The following is an 18,448-nucleotide window of genomic DNA, read 5'->3' as shown; positions in this document are numbered from 1 at the left end:
TGCTGTTAATTCATTGGTATGGGATTGCTCCATCTTCTTCATGTGTGCATTTAGAGCTATGAATTTTCCTCTTAGCACTGCTTTCATAGTGTCCCATAAGTTTGGGTATGTTGTACTTTCATTTTCATTGAATTCTAGGAAATCTTTAATTTCTTTCTTTATTTCTTCCTTGACCCATTGATGTTTCAGGTGGGCATTATTCAGTTTCCATGAGTTTGTGGGTTTTCTATAATTTTTGTTGTTGTTGATGTCTAACTTTAAGGCATGGTGGTCTGATAAGATACAGGAGGTTATTCCAATTTTTTTTGTATCTGTTGAGATTTGTTTTGTGTCCAAGCATGTGGTCAATTTTTGAGAAGGTTCCATGGGGTGCTGAGAAGAAGGTATATTCTTTTGTGTTAGGATGGAACATTCTGTAGATATTTATTAGGTCCATTTGAGTCATAACATCTGTTAGGTCCTTTATTTCTTTGTTAAGTTTCAGTCTGGTAGATCTATCTTTTGGTGAGAATGGTGTGTTAAAATCTCCCACTACTAATGTGTGGGGTTTGATGTGCATTTTAAACTTTAGTAGTGTTTCTTTTATGAATGTGGGTGCTTTTGTATTTGGAGCATAAATGTTTAGAATCGAGACTTCATCTTAGTGGATTTTTCCCGTGATAAATATGTAATGTCCATCCTGATCTCTTTTGATTGATTTTAGTTTGAAGTCTATTTTATTAGATATTAGGATAGCTACACCAGCTTGTTTCTTAGGTCCATTTGCTTGGAAAGCCTTTTCCCAGCCCTTTACTCAGAGGTAGTGTCTGTCTTTGAAGTTAAGGTGTGTTTCTTTTATGCAGCAGATGGATGGGTCCTGTTTTCTTATCCATTCTGTTAGCCTGTGTCGTTTTATAGGTGAGTTGAGACCATTGATATTGATGGATATTAATGACCAGTGATTGTTAATTCCTGTTATTTTTTGTGGTTGTGTTGTGTTGTCCTTCTGTGGTGTATGTTGGTGTGGGATTATCTATTGTTTGATTTTTCATGGATGTGTTTAGCTTCTTTGGGTTGGATTTTCCCTTCTAGTGCTTTCTGTAGGGCTGGGTTTGTGGACAGGTATTGATTGAATCTGGTTTTATCCTGGAATATTTTGTTTACTCTGCCTATGGTGATTGAGAGTTTTGCTGGGTATAATAGTCTGGGTTGGCATCCGTGGTCTCTTAGTGTCTGCATGAGATTTGTCCATGATCTTCTAGCTTTCGTAGTCTCTATTGAGTAGTCTGGTGTTATTCTGATGGGTTTGCTTTATATGTTACTTGGTCTTTTTCCTTTGCGGCTCTTAATATTTTTTCTTTGTTCTTTTTGTTTAGTGTTTTGATTATTATGTGGCGAGGGGACTTTTTTTTTGGGTCCAGCCTATTCGGTGTTCTGTAAGTTTCTTGTATCTTCATAGGTATTTCTTTCTTTATGTTAGGAAAGTTTTCTTCTATGATTTTGTTGAATATATTTTCTGTGCCTTTGAGTTGGTATTCTTCTCCTTCTTCTATCCCTATTATTCTTAGGTTAGGTCTTTTCATGGTGTCCCAAATTTCCTGGACGTTTTGTGTTACGACTTTTTTGTCTTTAGTGTTTTCTTTGACTGACGAATCTATTTTCTCTATCGTGTCTTCAGTGTCAGAGATTCTCTGTTCCATCTCTTGCAATCAGTTGGTTATGCTTGTTTCTGTAGTTCCTGTTCGTTTAGTCAGGATTTCTATTTCCAGCATTCCCTCAGCATGTGCTTTCTTTATTGTCTCAAATTCATTTTTCAGATCTTGGAATGTTTCTTTCATCTGTTTAATTGCTTTTTCTTGGCTTGATTTGATTTCTTCCCATTTTTTGTTCTTTTTTCTTCCATTTCTTTAAGGGAGTTTTTTATTTCCTCTTTAATGGAGTTTTTCATTTCCTCTTTAAGGAAAGTTTTTATTTCCTCTTTAAGGGAGTTTTTCATTTCCTCTTTAAGGAAAGTTTTTATTTCCTCTTTAAGGTAGTTTTTCATTTCCTCTTTAAGGAAAGTTTTTATTTCCTCTTTGAGGGAATGTTTTATTTCTTCTTTAAGGGCCTCTATATCTTCTTAAAGTCATTTTTAGGGTTGATTTCTTCTGTTTCTTCTGTCATGGTATGTTTAGGTCTTGCAGGTGTAGAATCACTAGGTTCTGATGTTGCCATATAGGTCTTTATGTTGTTGCCTGTATTTTTGCACTGGCGTCTACTTATCTCTTCCTCTGTGTGGCGCAGGTGGTGTCTGTGTCTGAGAGTGCCTCTCTTGTTCTAATTTTTAGTCTTGGTTTAGTAGGGGTTCTTGGTTAAATTGGTGCTATTGGGCTATTTCTTCAGGGGCAGCTGATTTCAGTCGGTGAAGTATATACTTATGATTCTGGTGATCTGGTTTGGTGGCTGGGTAGCACCTTCTTCTGTGTTCCCAGGTCACGTTTTGTTCATTTGTCAACTCCTCAGCTGATCTTGTTTCTTCAGACTTCAAACTGTAGGCATCTGAATCCTCTCCTAGATGGGTTTCAGCTGAGTGGGGTAGTCTCACCAACACCTCCAAGTTGTTGAGTTTCACAGGATCAGCAGCTGGGCCCTGGGTTGTCCTCAGATGGAGTGTTCAGATTCGTTCTGGTTCCGACCCACAGAGATAGCTTCTTCCCCAGGTTTTGGGGTTAGAGGCGTCCCTGTTCCAAGCTGCGTCTGCTTGTCTCTGTCCCTGGGCCTGTCTACCTCTGCGGTCCTCCGCAGGGCCTGTATGTCCCTGTTAGCTGCCGCTGGGTCTGTCTGCCTCTGCGGGCTGCCACCAGACCTGTATGTCTCTGCCAGCTGCCTCTGGGCCTGTATGTCTCTGCCGGCTGCCGCCGCGGGCCTACCTACCTCTGCTTGTCACTGCTGCCGGGCCAGTCTACCTCTGCCGGCTGCCGCCTGGCCTGTATGTCCCTGTAGGCCACTGCTGCTGGGCTGGTCTACCTCTGTGGGCCACCGCTGTGGACCTACCTGCATCTGCTTGTCTCCACCGCATGGCCTGTCTACCTCTGTGGGCCGCCACTGGGCCCGTTTACCTCCACGGGCCGCTGCCACAGGCCTACCTGCGTCTGCTTGTTTCTGCCGCTGGGCCTGTCTACCTCTGTGGGCCGCGCTGGGCCTGAATGTCTCTGCCGGCTGCCAGGCCTGACTACCTCTGCAGGCTGCCGCTGGGCCCATCTACCTCTGCAGGCCACCTCCGCGCGCCTACCTGTGTCTGCTTTTCTCCACCACTGGGCCTGTCTACCTCTGTGGGCCACCACCACAGGCATACCTGCGTCTGCTTGTCTCTCGATTTACTTGATTTTTAAATGTTTTATGTGTTCACTTTGTTCATTATTAGTATACTATAGACAATAACCCTCTATTAAATGTATGATTTTGTAAAAAGTTTGGTCCCATTTAGTATGCTGCTGCTTCCCTTGAACTATGGTATCCTTCGCTGTGCAGAAGTTTTTAGGTCTGGTTTATTAATTTTGTTCTAAATGCCTATACAAGTTTACTGGCAGAGTCTTTGAGTCTTGATATACAAAATCATATCATCTGCAAATAAGGACAGTTTGACTTCTTTCTTTCCTGTTTATATTCCCTTGATCTACTTCAGTTGTTTTATTGCTCTAACTAGGGCTTCAAGTACTAAATTACATAGCTATGGAGAAAAAAACATTACTGTTATGTTTCTGATTTTAGACTTCATATATATCATGAAGTTCATCCATTTCTTTTAGGTTTTTTGGTTTGACAGAATACAGAATTTTAAAGCATGTCTTTATGTTTCTCTGAATTTTCCCAATGTCTGTTATTTGGTTCAATTTCATTACTGATTTCATTAATTTGGACCTACTTTCTCTCTGTTTTGGGAAAGTTGTATAAACGTTTGTCAATCATTTTTTCTTTTCTTTTTTTTTCTTGTTTTTTTATTAAGAAAATTTCCATTCATTTTACATATCAACCTCAGATTCCCCTGTACTCCCTCCTTCCACCCCCCGCCTTTCCCCCCCAAACCCACCCCATTCCCATCTCCTCCAAGGCAAGGTCTCCCAAGGGGAGTCAGCAGAGCCTGGTTGCATTCAGTTGAGGCATTCCAAGCCCCTCCCCCCTGCACCAAGGCTGTGCAAAGTGTCCCACCATAGGCACTAGGTTCCAAAAGGCACTATGCCTGCTCATGCACTAGGCATAGGTCCCAGTCCCACTGCCTGGGGCCTCCCTAAACATTTCAAGCTAAACAACTGTCTCACTTATCCAGAGGGCCTGGTCCAGTACCATGGGGGCTCCTCAGCTATTGGTCCACAGTTCACATATTTCCACTAGTTTGGCTAGATGTCTCTGTACTTTTTCCAATCATGGTCTCAATATCTCTTGCTCATAGAATCCCTCTCTCTCATCCATTGGACTCCTGGAGTTCCGCTTGGGATCTGGCCATGGATCTCTGCATCTGCTTCCATCAGTCACTGGATGAGGGTTCTATCTTTTGATTGCTTTTAGTTTGAAGTCTATTTTGTTGGATATTAAGATGGCTACATCAGCTTGCTTCTTAAGTCCATTTGATCGGAAAGACTTTTCCCATCCTTTTACTCTGAGGTAGTCTCTATCTTTGGATTTGAGGTGTGTTTCTTTTATGCAGCAGAAAGATGGGTCCTGCTTTCATATCCATTCTGATAGCCTATGTCTTTTTATAGATGAATTAAGTCCATTGATATTAAGGGATATTAATGACCAGTGATTGTTAATTCCTGTTATCTTTTGGTGGTAGTGTGTGTGTATTTCTCTTCTTTGGGATTTACTGCTGTGGGGTTATCTATTGCCTGTGTTTTCATGGGTGTATCTGACTTCCTTAGGTTGGAATTTTCCTTCTAGTGCTTTCTGTAGGGCTGGATTTGTGGATAGGTATTGCTTAAATGTTGTTTTGTCTGGAATGTCTTGTTCACTCTGTCTATGATGATTGAAAGTGTTGCTGGGTGTATTAGTCTAGGCTGGCATCCATGGTCTTTTAGTGTCTGCATTACATCTGTCCAGGTCCTTCTGGCTTTCAAAGTCTCCATTGAGAAATCTGGTGTTATTCTGATGGGTTTGCCTTTATAAGTCACTTGGCCTTTTTCCTTTGCTGCTCTTAATATTCTTTCTTTATTTTCTATGTTTAGTTTTTTTAATTATTATGTGGTGAGGAGACTTTTTTGGGGTCTAGTCTGGTTGGTGTTCTATAGGCTTCTTGAATCTTCATAGGCATTTCCTTCTTTAAGTTGGAAAAATTTTCTTCTATGATCTTGTTAAATATATTTTCTGTGCCTTTGAGTTGGTATTCTTCTCCTTCCTCTTTCCTATTATTCTTAGGTTTGGTCTTTTCATGGTGTCCCAGATTTCCTGGACATTTTCTGTTATGACTTTTTTGGCTTTGGTATTTTCTCTCACTGATGAAACTATTTCCTGTATTTTATCCTCTACACCAGAGATTCTCTCTTCCATCTCTTGTATTCTGTTGGTTATGCTTTCATCTATGTTTCCTGTTCATTTACTCAGATTTTCTATTTTCAGCATTCCCTCTGTTTGTGTCTTCTTCATTGTTTTTATTTCCCTTTTCAGGTCTTAAACTGTTTCCCTTACCTCTTTCCTTGCTTTTTCATGGTTTTCTTTAAGGGATTTATTTGTTTTCTTCCACTTTTTTATTTGTCTTTTCCTCTATTTCTTTATAGATTTCTTCCAATTATTTTGTTTGCCTTTTCCTCTTTCCTTAAGGGAATTTTTCATTTTTTCTTGAAAGGCCTCTATCATCTTCATGAAGCTATTTTTATGGTGGCTTTCTTCTGCTTCTTCTACATTGTGATGTTCAGGCCTTGCTGTTGGAGTAGGGTTAGGTTCTGATGATGCCATATTGCTCTTTATGTTGTTGTATGTATTTTTGCATTGAACTCTGCTCATCTCTTCCTCTAATAGGCATAAGAGGTGCCTGTGTCTGAGCGAGTTGCTATTGGTCCACTCTGCTTGTTGTGTTTGTGTCCCAGAGGCCCCACTAGGTCCAGTCTTAGCTCTTGGTCTAATTGGAGCTGACAGATTCTATATCTCGGGGAGCTGCTCTTAGCTCAACCTAAGTTAGTTGATTCTGTGACTCATGGAGTCTCTCTTGGTCATATTATGGCTCTTGGTCCAGTCAGAGCTGACAGATTCTATGTCTCAGGAAGCCCCTCTTGGTCCGATGAGGTCTGGCAGATTCCCTGTCTCAGTAAGTTAATCTTGGTCCAATGTGAGCTGGCAGTTTGGTTTCCATACCTCAGGAAGTTACTGAGTTCACAGGTGGATGGGTATTGGAGCATGGCATATAGGATGCAGGGTCTGATGGGAGGTTTTGGTTAGGGGGGGTTTCCTGCAGGAGTTTTCCCTGCTGGCCAGCAACTGGGGTAGAGTTGGGTAGGGGTTCCCAGGGTAGGCTGTTTCCTAGGGTCTAGGTCCTAGGGGCAGGGCTCTCTGGGTATGAGAAGAGTCTTTCACCTCATCAATCATTTTTTGAGAACCAACTCTTCTTTTCATTTATTTTTGTTTATTTATTTCTATTTCATTGATTTAACCCTTCAGTTTGACTATTTGTTGCTGTCTACATATTTGGGGTATTTTTTTTTCTAGAAATTTCAGGTATGTCATTAAATTACTAACTTTTCATTATGTTACTAGTGATTAATTAGCTTTCAAATATATTTATGTAGTCAGTGTCTTACAACCAACTTCATTGTATCTCATAGATTTGAGTATGTTGTGATTTCATTTTCAGCTAATTTTAATAAGTTTCTAATATTCTTTTTGATTGACCTGATTTTTACTCAATAGTAAGCTCTTCAGCTTTCTTGAAAACTTGTAAACTTTCTGCTGCTGTTGCTGTTGTTGATATCCAGATTTAATACATGCTGATAATATAGGAAGCAGGATAGTATTTCAATGTTCTTATATCTACTGAGACTTGCTTTGTATCCTAGCATGTTGTTCATTTTAGAGAAAGGTTCACCAGCTGCTAAGAAGAAAGCATAGTCTTTAGTGATTGGTTGAAATGGTCTGTAGATGTCTGTTAGTGTATCTTTTTAAACTTTTGTCTAGATGACCTTTTGTGAGGTATGGCAGTCAGCCCATTTGATTGTGTTAGTATCAGCATGCGATGTGTAGCAGTGTTTCTTTTATGAACTTGGGTACCCTTGTATTTAGTGCTTAAATGCTTAGAATTATAGTACTATCTTGGTCGATTTTTTTTCTTTAATCAGTATGTAGTACCATTCTTTATCTCTTCTGATCAATTTTAAATGAAATATATTTTGTCAGATATTAAATATAGCTTTATACTTGCTTGTTCCTTATGTCCATTTGTTTGGTAAACCACTGAACTTTGTTGGCAAAATGGTCCTTCAGGTTCCTGCTCCACAGAGGAAACTGCCAGACATTCTATAGGACACAGAGATAAGTGACTGAGAGACTCTAGGCTGAAGACAGATGCCTCAAATTTACAGAGGACCTTTCAATGACTGTCCAGGCTGCCAACTGTCTCTATCTACTATCGCAAGACTCTCAAAAGTTGCTTGCATCATTCTCCAATTTCTCAGGTAATATCATATCCTTCTGAGGTCTTTGATGTAGTTTAAGCTAGATAGTTATAATTTTCCTTAATTATGATAAAAGATAAGTTAAATATGAAACCTTAGACTCACAAATATAGCATAGATAGGATGTTTTCTTTAATTTTGCCAAATACAAATAGACAAGATATTATAAATAGACTACACAGTGTAACTGTAATTCTTGCTTGATAATTGTTTTGTTATATGTAATGTTACTATGTGAAAGTTAAAAACCTTCCTTTTTGAAAAAAAAGAAAAGTGAAAGTGCTGTGGATATTGTTCTGTATAAATAAAATGTTGATTGGCCAGTAGCCAGGCAGGAAGTATAGGTGGGACAAGCAGAGAAGAAAATTCTGAGAACAGGAAGGCTGAGTCAGAGAGACTCTGCCAGCTGCCACCATGGAAATCAAGATGTAAGGTACCAGTAAGCCATGAGCCACGTGGCAACTTATAGACTAATAGATATGGGTTAATTTAAGATATAAGAACTAGATAATAAGAAGCCTGCTGTGGAAATACAGTTTGTAAACAATGTAAGTCTGTATGTGTTTACCTCAGTTGGGGACTGGTGGGTGAGAGAGATTTGTCCTGACTGTGGGCGTGGCAGGAGCTGGAGAGAAAAACTCTAGCTACAGGTAAGATCAAAGAATGGAGCAGCCTACAGTCACCTCCTACTTCTTTCATTCCTCCATCCAAAAGGGCTGAGATCCTCTCTCAGCCCCAGCTTACTACTTTCTGTGTCCTCCCTGTCTACAGTCCCCCAAACCTCTATGCTAATTTTGGGCAGCTAGTCGCTAGCTCTGCCCTCTGACTCCAAGAAAGCTTTATTTGTCAGAACACAATAAAAATATCACACAACATTTCCCCCTTTCATCTAAATAAAAAGCAAAGTTTTTTTTTTAACTAATATAATAAAGCTATATACAATAAGTAAAATAATTATATACAAATATATACAGGCAAGAGTTACATTAACAATGTCTAGTGCATTTTCATTTGACAAATTCAGAGAAAATACTCTGTTATCTATCCTATTTTGGTAGATCCTAAGTGTTGCACCTAATTCACTTTTAATCCTATCTGGTATGACCAAACCCAAAACTATCTTTTTATGTCTTTCAACATTATATACTTTACACTTCTTTTTTGAGTTTCTTTTCTGAACTTGGTAACAAGGAAAACTATAATTATATCTATCTAGTCTTCAACTCCATCAGAGACCTCAGAAAGATATATTACCTGAGTAAACAAGAAGTACAGAGCAGACAACTTCCAAAAAATAACAAAAACAGCTGCCTGCCTAGACAATCACCCAAGGATCCTTTGTAATGTTGGGGCATCCATGTTTGGCCTGTAGGCCTATAATATCTGACAGACTTTTCTGTGAAGCAGGATTTTTGAAGAACATGTATTGTCTTGGCAAGGTTCAGAAGCCACTTTCTTTTGTGTCCTACTTGTCCAATTTGGACACCATACTGTCAGCAGATGAGGCAAGGGCAGTTTATTGCCCAGAGGCTAACTTTTGCAACAAGGAAGATAAACTCCATATGGAGTTTCTTCTTTGAAGTAGATTTGTGCTGCCAGTAACAGACATAACTCATTGTCATAAAAAACCTTGTGTTATTAAAACATCTTAAATGCCACATTCTGTAGATCTCTGAAGAGTTTGAAGATAACCTGTCTATCTAAAATATATGTCATTTTGATCTTGAAAACATACCTAACATGACTACAAGTTTGATTGTAATAGATTAATAACTACTAACCTACATTTCTTTATTATCCTAAATACTTTATAATAATAACTTTCTAGGACTGGAAATTTATATTACACTGCTAAATGAGCTGCATGGGTACAATACCTTAAACAAGGGTAGAAACATATGTACAGTGTGTTCTAACAATAATAACCTTAAATTTGAATAAATATATAAAAATATCTTAAGCAAGAATAGAAATATATATACAGAATAACAAAATCAAATTTAAACTTGTATCAATAAACTAAAATCCATAGCAATGTAAAACATTTATAAACAAGTTGCTCTTTAAAAGTAGGTTCAATAATCTACCCCTTTATCTTATCATTATCTATACTGTCCCCTTTTTTTCTTTATAAAGAGATTGTGTTTATAATCAACCTGGTTTAAATAAAAATATCAGTTTTTCTCTGTCCCACACCAGAGGGCTCTTCTGATATGGAACAAAAGAATCTCTCAACTTTTTTTTTTGCAATATATTTGAGTTTAGAGAAGGAGTGATCCAATTTCATCTCCAAAGCCAGCTTGGTACATTTGGGGATTTGGGCATAGTTTCTCATACTACATCCTGCTAGATGAGGGTGCTGTATTCTTATGGGGACATAAAAATTTTTTTTAGGATTATGGATAGTCCATGAAGCTATATTGTCTGAGCCAGTTGCCTTGAAACTGTTCTGGATGTTGGATCATCTGAGCCATGGTGTCATTGGAGACCTTTCTTTATATTGGAAAATTTTTCCTCCATGATTAAAAAAAATATTTTATGTGTCCTTGACTTGAGTTTCTACTCCTTCCTCTATATTTTTTTGTTTGTAGATTTGGTCTTGTCATAATGTCCCAGATTTCCTGGGATTTTGTGTTTATATATTTTATATTTTATATATTTATATATTTTAAATGTAACATTTTATTCAACTAAACTAAACTACTCATTTCTTCTACCTTGTTTTCAAGACTTAAACGTCTCTCTTCCATGTTTTGTGATTTATTGATGAGACTTACCTCTGAGTTTTTTGTTTTACATCTTGGAATTTTCATTTCCAGTTGTATTTCAGTTTGGGTTTTCTTTAGTGATTCTATTTCTTTGTTAAATTTTACTTTCATGTCTTGAATTGTTTTCATTACTTAATTCAACTGTGTTTTCATGGCCTTCATTAGAGCATTTATTTATAGCCTCTTTAAGGTTGATGAATGTATTCATAATAGCAATTTTGAAGTCCTTTTCTTGTATTTCAGCTAAATTTTCTCACTGTCTGTTGTAATAAGGTTGCTGGCTTCTGGAGGAAATATATTGTCTTAGCTGTCCATGTTTATGTTTTTTCACTGGAGTCAAGGAATCTAAAGTAATGATGTTTGAAATGTTTCTTGGTGTAGATATATGGTATTATCTTTGTTGGGCTGATCTTCTATTCTTTTGTTGATGTTGTTCACTCTGTATCTTAGCCAAGTGTAGCAAATGTTGGGATTCCCCAAGTTCCAGCCAAGTATGGTAGCTGTGGGTAGGAAGCAGTTTGCAGTTTAGTAGAATCACAAAGGAATGAAGTTAGACTAGAATGAAGGGCTGAAAAGGTGACAGGAAGAACTAGGGGAACCCTGAACCTACACCAAGAGACTGAGACCTTAAGGTATAGAAGTGAGCTGTGATGAGGGAATCCTGCACAAAGGCTGCAGCAGGCCCAAGAGTAAGTCTGTAGATACTAAAATTGAGGAAAGAAAATAGCATAAAGGTCCCTTACAGAGTCCCCAATTAGTGTCATGGCTGTGGGCTCCTCGTAGAGAGTAGTTCTTCAGGTCTGTGAAGTCACAAAAGAATGGAGATAGGATAATAGGAAAGACTGAAAAATGACAGAGTGAAAAAACAAAATACACGTTTTTCTTTTTTTTTTTTAAAAAAAGAAAGCATATTTGATGAAGTAAAAAGTATTATTATTTGTAAAAATTCATTTATATGTACCACCAAGCCTGACAACCTGAGTTTGATCTCCAGGACCCACAGAGAGGAAGAAAAGAACTGACTCCTACAATTTATCCTATGACTTCCAAACACATGACATGATGACATGGCATGTGAATGCATGGGCTCTCTCTCTCTCTCTCTCTCTCTCTCTCTTCTCTCTCTCTCTCTCTCACACACACACACACACACACACACACACATACACAAGATATAGATAGATAGATAGATAGATAGATAGATAGATAGATAGATGATAGATAAAAAGCAATTAAAGGGGCTAGAGAAATGCCAGTGGTTAAAACTAGCAATTCTTATAGAGTTCCTAGGTTTGAAAATCAACACCCACATGGCTACTCAAAAACCATCTGTAACTCCAGTTCCAGGGTATCTGATCCCCTCTTCTGGATTCCATAGGCACCAGGTATGCAATAGATGCAGTCATACATGTCAGCCAAACATCCATACACGTAAAGTTAAAATCAAAAATGAAATAAATGGAAATTAAAATATAAAATTATTTCAAAGTAATTTTACTACCAATGTAACACCAATGTGTTTGCTTGTTTGTTATTGTTCAACCTTTTCTGAGAACAAGTCTCCTATATGTAGCCCAGGATGGCTTTGAACTCCTCATTTTCTTATCTTATTAAGGGACTCCCAACAGTGTGAATGAGGGGTTTCTCTGACTCTTTTACTTGTGTTTGAAACCTTTCCTTCATTCTAGGTTGCCTCAGCAAACCTTGATATGAGGGTTTGTGCCTAGTCTTCTTGGAACTTGTTAGGCCATGTCCTAATATCCATAGATATCCTTCGAAGGCCTGCTCTTTTTTGGAGGGAAATGGAAGAGTAGTGCGTCTGGGGGAGAGGGGGCATAGTGGGAGAGACTAGAAAAAGTGGAGGGAGGGGAAACTTTGATCAGGATGAAATGTATGAGAAAATAAAAGAAAAAGAAATAGTGAATAAGAAACAGTGCATATGTAAATAGGATGTTTAGGTATCTCCATTGTATATGGACTTGGTATCATTCCAATGTATATCCTAGTATAGATAGCATCATAGTATTAATGATGCTCTGTTTTCAGTTTTTTGAGAGATGCCCAAATTAATTTCCACAGTAGCTGCTAAGGTTTGCTGGGTTTTTTATTTATTTATCCCTATCATCCCTCTCTTATTGTCTCTCAAACTTTCACATCTCTTCCCTGCATCTCTCTCTCTCTCTCTCTCTCTCTCTCTCTCTCTATATATATATATATATATATATATATATATATATATATATATATATATATATATCATTATATATCCTTTACATCTTTATCCTTATACAGACTTACAAATTCACCCAGTATCCTGGTTAGGTATTTTTGTCAATTTGATCCATGCAACCAAAGTAACTATGGAAAAGGGAACTTCAGTTGGGAAAACGTTAGCCATTAGATTGGCCATTAGGTAAGCCTGTGGGGCATATTCTTGATTAACAACAGCTGGGGGTGGACTAACCCACTGTGTGCTATGCCCTTTCAGGGCAGGACATCCTGGGTAGTATAAGAAAGTAGATTGTACCCTGCTTGTATGACCAAGAACCTGAGGCTAGATGAGTCAGGGAACTAGGATAAAACCACATACTACTGTTCTAAGCAACAGCAAACCATAGAAATAAAATAACTCCTGATGGTATTCTGCTATATTAATAAATCAGTGCCTTGTTCAGCCATCATCAGATAAGCTTCCTCCTTCATTAGATAGGAACAAATACAATAACCCATAGGCATACATAATGCGGAGAGTGAGAGACCTTGGAACACTCATCCTTAAACAGGATGTCTCCATCAAACCTACCCCTCATGTTTCAGGGAACTCTGCAGAAGAGGAGGTAGAAAGAGTGTAAAAGACAAAAAGGATGGGAGAAATAAAGAAAAAAGGACTCTCTAAATCACCATGATTAATGTTCACATAAACTGATAGAGACAAGGCAGCATGCACAGGGCCTGTATGGATCTGCACTAGGTGGGTTTCTAGAGCTGAAAGGAGAAATGGACACATGCCTGTATCCCTAACCCTGAAGCTATCTCCAACTGATAACCACTTGCAAGTGAAATTTAGTTTCTTCCAAGGGAATCTCACTGGAGAACAAGACTACTCTTTTTTTTCTTTTATTGAAAACATATTCTTCTCTCATACAATATATCCTGATTACACTTTCCCCTCCGTCTACTCCTCCCAGTTCCTTTCACCTTCTCACTCCTACAGATTCACTCCCTTTCTGTCTTTCATTATGGAAGAACAGGCTTCTAAGATACAAAAACCAAACATGACAAGATAAAATATAATAAGGTGAGGCAAAATCTATCATATTGAAGTAACATGGCAACCAAACAGGAGAAAAAGAGTCACAAGAGCAAGGCACAAGAGTCAGGACTCACTTGTTCTCATAGCCAGGAGTCCCATAAAAATATTCAGCTAATAGCTATAATATATATGCAGAGGGCCTGGTTTAGACCCATATCAGCCTTGCACTTTCTGATTCGGTCTCTGTGAGCTTATATGTATGTGTCTTGCTTAGTTGATTCAGGGAGCTGTGTTCTCATGGTAGCCTTCATCACCTCTGGATCTTATAATCAGTCTTTCTGCCTTGAATCTTCTGTGTGATTCTCTGTGCTCTGAGGGGAGGGATTTGATGGAGATGTGCAATTTAGACTCTCTTCACATAATGTCTAGCTGTGTATCTCTGCATCTGTTCCCATTTGCTGCTGGAGGAAACCTCTCTGATGATGGCAGGATAAGGCACTGAACTATGAATACATCAGAACATCATTAGCAATTATTTTACTGATTTTTTTTAGACCAGTAGGGTTTGATTTTACCCCAGGTCTTTGGGATATCTAGTCTCTTGCTTACTCAAGCAGTGCTGGGTATGGGTTCCTTCTTCTTTTTTTCTTTTCTTTTATTTTACAGTATCATTCAGTTCTACATATCAGCCACAGATTCCCTTGTTCTCTCCCCTCCTGCCCCCTCCCCTTCCCCACCGCCCACTCCCCATTCCCACCTCCTCCAGGGCAAAGCCTTCCCCGAGGACTGAGATCAACCTGGTAGACTCAGTCCAGGCAGGTCCAGTCCCCTCCTCCCAGACTGAGCCAAGCATCCCTGCATAAGTCCCAGGTTTCAAACAGCCAACTCATGCAATGAGCACAGGACCCAGTACCATTGCCTAGATGCCTCCCAAACAGATCAAGCCAATCAACTGTGTCACCTATTCAGAGGGCCTGATCCAGTTGGGGGCCCTCAGCCTTTGGTTTATAGTTCATGTGTTTCCATTAATTTGGCTATTTGTCCCTGTGCTTTATCCAACCTTGGTTTCAACAATTCTCGCTCATATAAACCCTCCTCTTTCTTGCTAATTAGACTCCCAGAGCTCCACCCGGGGCCTAGCCATGGATCTCTGAATCCAGATCGCTCAGTCGTTGGATGGGGTTTCTAGCACGACTATTATGGTGTTTGGCCATCCCATCACCAGAGAGGTTCACTTCCAGCTGTCTCTCGACCATTGCCAGCAGTCTATTGTGGGGGTATCTTTGTGGATTTCTGTGGGCCTCTCTAGCACTTTGTTTCTTCCTTTTCTCATGTGATCCTTATCCAAACTAACCAAAAGACAGAGAGAGGGTTCCTTCTTATGGAGTGAGCCTTAGATCAAATCAGACCTTAATTGTTCCTCCCCCAAGTTCTGCACTACCATTGCCCTAGCATATTTTGCAGGCAGGACAGATTGTAGGTCAAAGGTTTTGTGGCTGGGTTGGTATCCATGTTTCTCTTTCTATAGCCTACAGAGTACATTCCCACACCAAAGACACTAGAACATAGGAGTGAAAGCTCAATGTAGGATCTAGTTAAACTTCCCTTGTTCAATGAGATGTGTAGGTGTTGTCCTCAGCAATGGGTCCCCTTTGACAGTTTTCAAAAAGCAGCATGTTGTCTTAGCAACAGTCTGGGTTGTTTAGGGATTTCCATGGAACCCTCATGGCCAATGGTTCAATTGAATGATCCTTGGTCCCACCACTGGAAGCCTTGTCTGGCTATAAGAGATGATCAGTTGAGATTTTGTATCCTCAAATGATAGGAGTCTTCACTAAGATCACCTTCATAGATTCAAAGAAGTTTCTCCTGTATTGGGTTTCCCCACCCCATCCCCAAGTGGCTCTAGTTCTAGCCACCCCTCCCATCTCTCCATCTACCCCATCTCCTACTCCTATACTGACCCCCTATACCCTACACACCTACACCTCACTTGCCATGAGTCATCACACAAAATCTATTCTATTTCACCTTCCCATGGAGATCCCTGTGTACTCACTAATTCCCTCCTCTTAACCTAACCTCTCTGGGTCTACTAATTGTAGATTGTTTATCATTTACTTAACTGCTAATATCCCACTATAAGTGAACACATACTGCATTTATCTTTCTTGGGTCTGGGTTACCTCACTTAGGAAGATTTTTGGGGGGGTTCATCAATTTATCTGTGAATCTCATAATATTATTTTAGCAGCTAAGGAATATTCCATTGTGTAAATGTATCAAATTTTATTTATCCATTCTTTTGTTGAGGGACATCTAGGTTGTTTCTAGTTTCTGGATATTATAAGTAAAGCCTCAACTAACATGAGTAAGCAAGTATCCTTGTAGTGTGATGGAGCATCTTTTGGGTATATGTCCAAGAGTGGTATAGCTGGGTCTTGAGGTAGATCAATCCCCAAATTTCTAAGGAACTGCTGTACTGATGTTCATCCTGGTTATAGAAGTTTGAACTCCCACCAGCAATGGAGTAGTGTTCCCTTGCTCTACATCCTTGTCAGAATAAGCTGTCACTTATGTTATTGATCTTAGCCATTCTGAAAGGTGTAAGATGGATTCTCTAAGTAGTTTTGATTTGAATTTCCCTCCTGGCTAAAGATGATGAGCATTTCTTTAAGTGTTTCTCAGCCACTTGGTATTCCTCCATTGAGAATTGTCAGCTTAGAGCTATACTGCATTTTTAAATTGGATTGCTTAGTTATTTGGTACCTAGTTTCTTGAGATCTTTATATGTTTTGTATTATTAGAGCTCTACTGTAGCTAGAATTTTCCTGCCTTACCCACAGTCAGGACAAATCTTTGTCACCTGCCAGTCCCACAGCTGCTCAGACTCAACCAAGTAAACACAGAGACTTATTTTGCTTACAAACTGTATGGCCGTGGCAGTCTTCTTGCTAACTGTTCTTATATCTTAAGTTAATCCATTTCCATAAATCTATACCTTGCCACATGGCTTGTAGCTTACCAGTACTTTACATCTTCCTTGTCCTGGTGGCGGCTCCATGCAGTCTCCTTCTGCCTTCCTGTTCTTTTATTTCTCCTCTCTGTTAGTCCCGCCTATACTTCCTGCCTAGCCACGGCCAATCAGGTTTTATTTATTGACCAATCAGAGCAACTTGACATGCAGACCATCCCCCAGCACAGCCAAGTGCAGACCATCTCAGACACCTGCACTCAGGCCCGTGGTCCTAATCATCCTCTATGTGGACCTGCTGGGTAAAACCACGAGGAACCTGAGAACAGACTCCCACAGGACATACAGAACATCCCATAGCACTCTACCAGATGTGGAGTTGGCAAAAAAAAAAATATTTTCCCTTTCTGTAGGCTACATTAGTCTGATTTACTGTGTCCTTGGCCTTACAGAAGGTTTTCAGTTTCTTGAGGTCCCACTTATTAATTGTTGATCTGCGTGCCTGCCAATGCATTCAAGGCTATTCCCCTTTTCCTTCTATAGAGTTCAATATATCTGGTTTTATGTCGAGGTCTTTGATCCACTTGGACTTGGGTTTTGTGCAGAGTTATAGATGTGAATCTATTTGTACTCTTCTAAATGATGATATCCAGTTTGACCAGAACCATTTGTTGAAGACGTTTTGTTTTTTTCAAGTGTGTATTTCTGGTTTAGGATTCATGTGTGGGTCTTCAATTCTATTCCTTTGAGCAATATGTCAGTTTTTCTACCAATACCAATAAGTTTTTATTACTATGGCTCTGTAGTACACCTTGAAATTGGGAATGGTGGGCAATCTATCAGTTTTCTTGTTGTTCAAGAATGTTTTAGCTGTCCTTTGTTGTTTTTCTATATGAAGTTGAGAATCATCCTTTCAAGTTCTGTAAAGAATTATGCTGGAATTTTGATGACAATTGCACTGAATTTCTAGATTGCTTTTGGTAGGATGGCCATTTTTCTAAGTTAATACTATTGGTCCATGGACGATCTTTCCATCTTCTGATATTTTCTTCAATTTCTTTCTTGACTTGAAGTTTATATCATGTAAGCTTTTCACTTGCTTGGTTAGAGTTTTATCAAGATATTTTATATTATAAGATATTTTAAAAGGTGTTGTTTCCGGGATTTCATTTTCCATTGTTTTGTCATTTTTAAATAAGAGGACTACTAGTTATTGTAAATTAATTTTATATCTAGCTACTTTGCTAAAAGTGATTACCAGCTTTAGGAGTTTCCAGGTAGAATTTTCAAGGATGCTTATTCATCTTTATCAAATCATCTGCCAATAACAATACCTTGACTTCTTCCTTTCCAAATTGTATTGCCTTGATCTCCTTCAGTTGTCTTATTACTCTCACTAAAACTTCAAGTACTATATTGAATAGATATGGAGAGTGGACATCCTTATCTTGTTCCTGATTTTGGTGGAATTTCTTTGAGTCTCTCTTCAGTTAATTTGATATCGGCCATTGGTTTATTGTAAATTGCCTTTATTGTTTTTAGGTATGTCCTTTGTATCCTTAATCTATCCAGGACTTTTATCATGAACGGGTGTTAGATTTTGGCAAAGGTCTCTTCTACATCTCAGGACATAATCATGTGGTTTTTGTCTTTTAGTTTGTTTTTATGGGGGGTTACATTTACTGATTTTCATATATGAATAATCCCTGAATCTCTAGGATGAAGCTTGCTTGGTCATGTTTTGATGTGTTCTTCAATTTGGTTTGCAAGTAATTTATTGAGTAATTTTGCATTTATGTTCATAAGGGAAACTGGTCTGTAATTCTCTTTCTTTGTT

This window comes from Peromyscus leucopus, chromosome X (genome assembly GCF_004664715.2).
Source record: "Peromyscus leucopus breed LL Stock chromosome X, UCI_PerLeu_2.1, whole genome shotgun sequence".
Classification (NCBI taxonomy): domain Eukaryota; kingdom Metazoa; phylum Chordata; class Mammalia; order Rodentia; family Cricetidae; genus Peromyscus; species Peromyscus leucopus.
The sequence above is the reverse complement of the archived record's forward strand: the minus strand, read 5'-3'. Positions refer to the sequence as shown.